Here is a 6,932-nt window from a genome sequence, read left to right as displayed (position 1 = left end):
ACAGACACAGGACGAGTGGAGGACGTGCAGACTGCAGAGGACAGGTAGATGAAGTTAAAAAGTTCATGTCAGAAGGGAGAAGTTTTTATGTAGAAAAATCTGCCTCATAATTCCTTCCGGAATTTTGAGGCATATTTTGACCTGCCGGTAGAACACTTCCCGCGTTTTTCATTGCGTTTTTTTGTGGCGTTTTTCGGCCATCGGGCCGTGGGCAGGGAAACGCAGCAAAAAACGCATTTTCTGCCTGCCATTGTTGTCAATGGGAAGTCAGAGACAGAAACGCCCGAAGAAAGGGCATTGCGCTTCTTTTTCCCGCATGCGGTTTTTACTGCTCGCAGGAAAAATTTCATGGATTTCAATGGGAGGCACTTTCTGACGTTTTTCGCGAAAAAAACCTCAGTGTGAACTCCCCCTAACACAGGGGCGTAACTACTGCTATAGCAGCCGTAGCGGCTGCTACGGGGCCGCGGCATGAGGGGGCCCGCGTCACCTGCCGGCACGGGCCCCCACCTTGGCCGGAATCTCCGCTAGCTGCCGCTATGGCTGCTACAGCGCGATGCCACGGAACACTACGGCAGAGCAGGGAGTATCTCCCCGCTCTGCCATTAAACATAAGACATGTATCCCCTATCCACAGGATAGGGGATACGTGTGTGATCGCTGGCATTGATAGGGAGAACGGGGGACCGAAAGTCCCCTGAAGTTCTCCATCACAAACCTCGGACTTCCGGGGTCTGTGTCGGCAGCTCCGTAGAAATGAATGGAGCGCCGGTCACACTTGAGCTGCGCAGACACCGGAAGTCAGAGGTGAGTGATGGAGAACTTCGGGGGACTTTCGGTCCCCCGCTCTCCCTATCAATGCCAGCGATCACACATGTATCCCCTATCCTGTGGATAGGGGATACATGTCTTTTGTCTTTTCACACTGTAGGTCGCATTTTTTTGAGTGATTGGGGGTGTATGGCGTTCCCTACAGGGGGGGGGCTGTATAGCGTTCCCTACAGGGGGGGGCTGTAAGGCGTTCCCTACAGGGGGGGCTGTATAGCGTTCCCTACAGGGGGGGCTGTATAGCGTTCCCTACAGGGGGGTCTGTATGGCGTTCCCTAAAGGGGGGTCTGTATGGCGTTCCCTACAGGGGGGGGCTGTATGACTTTCCCTACAGACCCCCCCTGTAGGGAACGCCATACAGAACCCCTGTAGATAACGCCATACAGACCCCACTGTAGATAACGCCATAAAGTCCCCCCTGTAGATAACACCATACAGCCCCCTGTAGATAACGCCATACAGCCCCCCTGTAGATAACGCCATACAGCCCCCTCTGTAGATAGCGCCATACAGTCCCCCCTGTAGATAGCGCCATACAGTCCCCCCTGTAGATAGCGCCATACAGTCCCCCCTGTAGATAGCGCCATACAGTCCCCCCTGTAGATAGCGCCATACAGTCCCCCCTGTAGATAGCGCCATACAGACCCCCCTGTAGATAGCGCCATACAGACCCCTCTGTAGATAGCGCCATACAGTCCCCCCTGTAGATAACGCCATACAGCCCCCTCTGTTGATAGCGCCATACAGTCCCCCCTGTAGATAACGCCATACAGCCCCCTCTGTAGATATCTTGAGATTCAGTCCTGCTTGATAGGTAACAGTGCAGTAAGCTAAGCATGATAAGATCATCTAAATTATTGCATCTCAGTTGCATGAGTGCTTTGTGTTATATTCAATGATTCAATTTAACCTAAGTCTCTAAATGTGGGCAAAGAAAATAAAAAAACTATACTCACCTCCTCCCTCGCCTCCGTTCACCCGCCGCAGCCCCCATCCTCCTGTCTCGGTCTGTGTTACAAGTGTACAAGGCTGCACTGGTGACGCGCTGCCGATGGCACGTGACCGCTGCTGCCAATAACTCCTCATTGGTGTGCTGCTGAGGACAGTAGTTCCACAGCAAATCGCTGTTGAGGGCATTGATTGGCTGCAGCGGTCATGTGCCATCGACCGCGCGTCACCACAGCAGCTTTGTAAACACAGAAAGGGATAGGGGCTGCGGAGGGGGAACGGAGGCGCCGGAGGAGGTGAGTATAGGTTTTTCATTTTCTTTGCCCACATTTAGGGACTTAGTTTAGATAAGAATTTAACCCGGAAAAAAATGTGTTACTTGTGTTCTAAACTGGTAATAAAATGTACAATATAAATCTTCCTTCATAATTTTTATTAGTAAGGTTTATTTTTATATGCATATATATGTTTAGGTAACTTTGTCGGTATTGGGGGGGGGGGCGGGGGGGCCCTGGCACATTATCTGCACAGGGGCCTTTTGCAGTCTGTGTCCGCCACTGCCCCAAACAGCAGTTTATGACCACATGTTTGGTATTTCCGTACTCTGCAGAAGTTGCTTTACAAATGTTGGGGTGCTTTTCATTATTTATTTGTTGAAAAAAAATATTTTTTTGAGGTAAAGCTACATCTTATTGGAAAAGAATGTAATTTTTAATTTTCACTGCCCAATTCTAATGAAATCTATGAAACACCTGTGGGGTCAAAATGCTCACTGCACACCTAGATTAATTCCTCAAGGGGTGTAGTTTCCTAAATGGAGTCACTTTTGGGGGGTTTCCACTGTACTGGTACCTTAGGAGCTTTACAAATGCGACATGGTGCAGAGAAACCAATCCAGCAAAATCAGTTCTCCAAAAGCTAAATGGCATGCCTTCCCTTCCGAGTCCTGCCGCTTGCCAAAACAGCAGTTTATGACCACATGTTTGGTATTTCCGTACTCTGGAGAAGTTGCTTTACAAATGTTGGGGTGCTTTTCCTCATTTATTTGTTGAAAAAAATAAAAATTTTGAGTTAAAGCTACATCTTATTGGAAAATAATGTAATTTTTCATTTTCACTGCCCAATTCTAATGAAATCTATGAAACACCTGTGGGGTCAAAATGCTCACTACACCCCTAGATGAATTCCTCAAGCGGTGTAGTTTCCAAAATGGGGTCTTTTTCGGGTGTTTCCTTTATTTTTGCACCACAAGACCTCTTCTAACCTGACATGGTGCCTGAAATATAATTTAAGAAAAGGAAGACCCAAAAATCCTCTAGGTGCTCCTTTGCTTCTGGGGCTTTTGTTTCAGGCCCGTAGCACACTAGGGCCACATGTGGGATATTTCTAAAAACTTCAGAATCAGGGCAATAAATATTCAGTTGTGTTTCTCTGGTAAAAACCTTCAGTATTACAGGAAAAATTGATTAAAATGGAATTTCTGCAAAAAAAAATGAAATTTGCAAATTTCCCTCCACTTTGTTTTAATTCCTGTGAAACGCATAAAGGGATAAGAAACTTTCTAAATGCTGTTTTGAATACTTTAAGTGGTGCAGTTTTTAAAATGGGGTGATTTGTGGGGTTCCTAATATATAAGGCCCTCAAAGCCACTTCAGAACTGAACTAATCCCTAAAAAAATAGGCTTTTGACATTTTCTTGAAAATTTGAGAAATTGCTGCTAAACTTATAAGCCTTGTAACGTCCTAGAAAAATAAAAGGATGTTCAAAAAATGATGCCAATCTAAAGTAGACATATGGGAAATGTTAGCTAGTAACTATTTTGTGTGGTATAACCAGCTGTCTTACAAGCAGATACATTTGAATTTAGAAAATGTTAATTTTTTGCAAATTTTCTCAAAATTTTGGTGTTTTTCACACAAAAATATTGAATATATCGGCCAAATTTTTTCGCTAACTTAAAGTACAATATGTCACGAGAAAACAATCTCAGAATCGCTTGGATAGGTAAAAGCATTCCCAAAATATTACCACATATAGTAACACACATCAGATTAAAAAAATTAGGCTGTCATTTGGTCCAAAAGTGTCTGGGTCCTGAAGGGGTTAAGGATTGACCACAGGTTCCGAATGGTATTGAGATCTTGGGAGTTTCCTGGCCCTGGACCCAAAATTTCAATGTTTTGTTCACCGAGCCACTTCGTTATCACTTTTGCCTTGTGACATGGTGCTCCATCATACTGGAAAAAGCATTATTCATCAACAAATTGCTCCTGGACCGTTGGGAGAAGTTGCTCTTAGAGATGTTTAGATACCATTCTTTATTCATGGCAGCGTTCTTAGGCAAAATTGTGAGTGAGCCCACTCCCTTGGATAAAAAACAACCCCACACATGAATGGTCTCAGGATGCTTTAGAGTTGGCATGACACACGGCTAATGGTAGCACTCACCTTTTTTTCTCCAGACAATCATTCTTCCAAATGTCTTAAATATGTCTTCACGAGAAATTTCCGCTCAGGAAAGCAGCGCTAGAAAAAAAAACTTTAACCCCTTACCGCCGCAGCCATTTTTCAGGTTTTCACTTTTGTTTTTTCCTCGCCACCTTCCAAAAGCCGTAACTTTTTTATTTTTCCATCAATATTACCGTATTAGGGCTTGTTTTTTTGCGGGACAAGTTGTAGATTTTCACAGCATCCTTTATTGTACAATATAATGTAGTGGGAAGCTGGAAAACGACTACGCTATTGCTTCCGGCAAAATTACAGGTCCGGTGCACAACAGACACAAATGGAAACCATGGGCACCGGATCCGTCACCATTGAAATCAATGGTGATGGAAACTGAAACCTCTGGTTTCCGTCGGTGTCAGTTTGTGTCTGCTCAGGGTCCCGTTCTGACGGAAACCTCCGACGGAACGTCAGAACGGGACCCCAACGCGGATGTGAACGAAGGGCCTGTTTACATCAGCGTTGGCTTTCCGTTCCGGGGTTCCGTCGGGTGAACCCCGCAACGGAAAGTCAAACAGAAACCACAGCTTCCGTCTCCATTGATATCAATGGTGACGGAAACATTGCTAATGGTTTCCGTTTTAATGACGGAATCAATAGCGCAGTCGACTGCGCTATTGATTTAGTCGGAAAAACGGAAACCTGCCGGAATGGTGACGAACGGAAACCATTAGGAATGTTTCCGTTACCATTGATATCAATGGTGACGGAAACGGAAGCTGTGGTTTCAGTTTGACTTTCCGTTGCGGGGTTCACCTGACGGAAACCTCAGACGGAACCCCGGAACGGAAAGCCAACTCTGATGTGAACAGGCCCGAAGCCGTAGTTACAAGCAGATGGGGATAGAATGCCCACAGACTGCTTCACTGGTGTCTGTAGTAGTTTTTATGAGGCCCACCCTGTTATATTGCCATCTAGCGGTCTGTAAGAGGTACTGAAATTGATCATTGATTTACATTATAAAGCGTAATAACAATGTAACACTGCAGCTAGCGTACCTATACATTTATATTTATAGTAGACCATATAATCAACCCTTAGATGCCCTTTACATTACAACACATACATCTCCTTCAAATCCACATCTTTTCTCCTTCGTATCGACTCAGCTTAAAATAAGGAAACTTCCGAGAACTGGTCACGTGTGAGGACGTCGGCGCCGGAATGGTCACGTGGATCTGATGACGTTAGGAAACTGATACTGGCTAGAACTAGCGTTCGGTTTCATGGGAATGGCGAGTCAGTGAGAGCGCCAGGCCTGTTACCGTGAGTATGTGGGGTGTGCTGAGCCACGTACTGGAGGGTTGTGTCTGCGCCATGCATTCCATGTTACCTATTGTATGGCGTCGTGCGCTTTATGCCCTCGTTGTTATTGTGTCGATAAATGGACTGTGTGTCTGACTGGAAGTCGCAGGAGCTTCCGGCTTGGTGTTTAACATAGAATAGTGTAGGCCCTGTGTTACTTCTTTTCACGTGAACATTATATGAGAAATGCTGTGAGTTTTGACCTCCTATAAAACCACCAGTAAATAAAGCTCTTCTGCTCTTATGTTTCTTAGGTAAATCTGTTTCTGGGAAAGCTGGGTGACCAGCAATATAGCTGTGATAGGGGTTTTCACGCTTTCCCAGAATCCTGAATTCGTGTTGTGCCTAGTCTTACAGCGGTACATCCCCTGCTTCCATGTTATTGCATTAGTGTATTGCTAACTACAGTGGTTGTTATTCTGCTTTCCAAGACGTAGAAATAACATGATGTCCTATTAAAGGATAAAAGGAAGGTGTCATGAATTATTTATTTTTTTTTTTATAATACTGCATTTAATGTAATATTTTCAAAATTTTTATTTAATTGTGTTATGTTTTACTTTAATGTTTGCTGACTTTTACCTCTCTATGGGGGCTGCCATTTTTTTTTTTTTTATCTCTGTATGTGTCGATACAACCCCATAGAGAATGCGAACGGGAGCAGTTCCATTCTCAGTTGCGTGCGCCGTCTGTGTTGGAACGCTCCCACACAGACAAAAACAAAGCTCGTTCATAGAGCGAAATCCGGCGCCATTTTCATGTGGACCGGAAGCCGCTGACAGTAAGACTTACCTGCAAACGCCGATGCTGCTGCAGAATCAAATGTAGCCTCTGGTGCCGATGTGTCCTCGCTCGTCCGACACGATGCAGGACCTGGGGCAGGAAGTGAGTGACGTCACAGCGTGATCTCTCTCGAGAACACGGCTGTGTCTGCACTGCCAGAAGCTGGGCGTTCTGAAGAGAAGTGGATGATACTTCTATACACAACGCCCAGCTAGTAAAAGAAGTAAAAACGCCCAGATGTACTTTTACTTTTCAACACGCCCAGTTGTACTTTTACTTTTCAACACGCCCAGTTGTACTTTAGAAAGCCTCATTTACATAAATATAAAAATGGTCATAACTTGGCCAAAAATGCTCGTTTCTAAAAAAAAACAAAAACGTTACTCTTATCCACATTGCAGCGCCGATCTGCTGCAATAGGAGATAGGGGTTGCAAAATCTGGTGACAGAGCCTCTTTAAAGGAGACCTATCACATAAAAAGGCCCAGGCCCACTTTCAAGTTCTAACCATATGCCAATTTAAAAGCAAATTGTTGTCCTATAAGGGTGTGTTCACATCAGC

The 6,932-nt window shown here is 44.9% G+C and overlaps 1 protein-coding gene across 2 annotated transcripts in view; it reads left to right on the top strand.

The window, feature by feature from the left end:
* Positions 1-5,410: 5,410 nt before the first annotated feature.
* LOC142651756 (uncharacterized) overlaps positions 5,411-6,932 on the top strand; it is a 126,380-nt gene continuing 124,858 nt past the window's right edge. The window contains exon 1 of one of the 2 annotated variants that reach the window (XM_075826813.1): positions 5,411-5,548. The gene's annotated coding sequence lies outside the window, so the exon portion shown is untranslated. The remainder of the gene's footprint in view (positions 5,549-6,932) is intronic. The other variant, XM_075826814.1, reaches the window with a different exon arrangement.

This window comes from Rhinoderma darwinii, chromosome 5, assembly GCF_050947455.1.
Source record: "Rhinoderma darwinii isolate aRhiDar2 chromosome 5, aRhiDar2.hap1, whole genome shotgun sequence".
In the NCBI taxonomy this organism is placed as follows: Eukaryota; Metazoa; Chordata; class Amphibia; order Anura; family Rhinodermatidae; genus Rhinoderma; species Rhinoderma darwinii.
The sequence above is the reverse complement of the archived record's forward strand: the minus strand, read 5'-3'. Positions and strand labels throughout refer to the sequence as shown.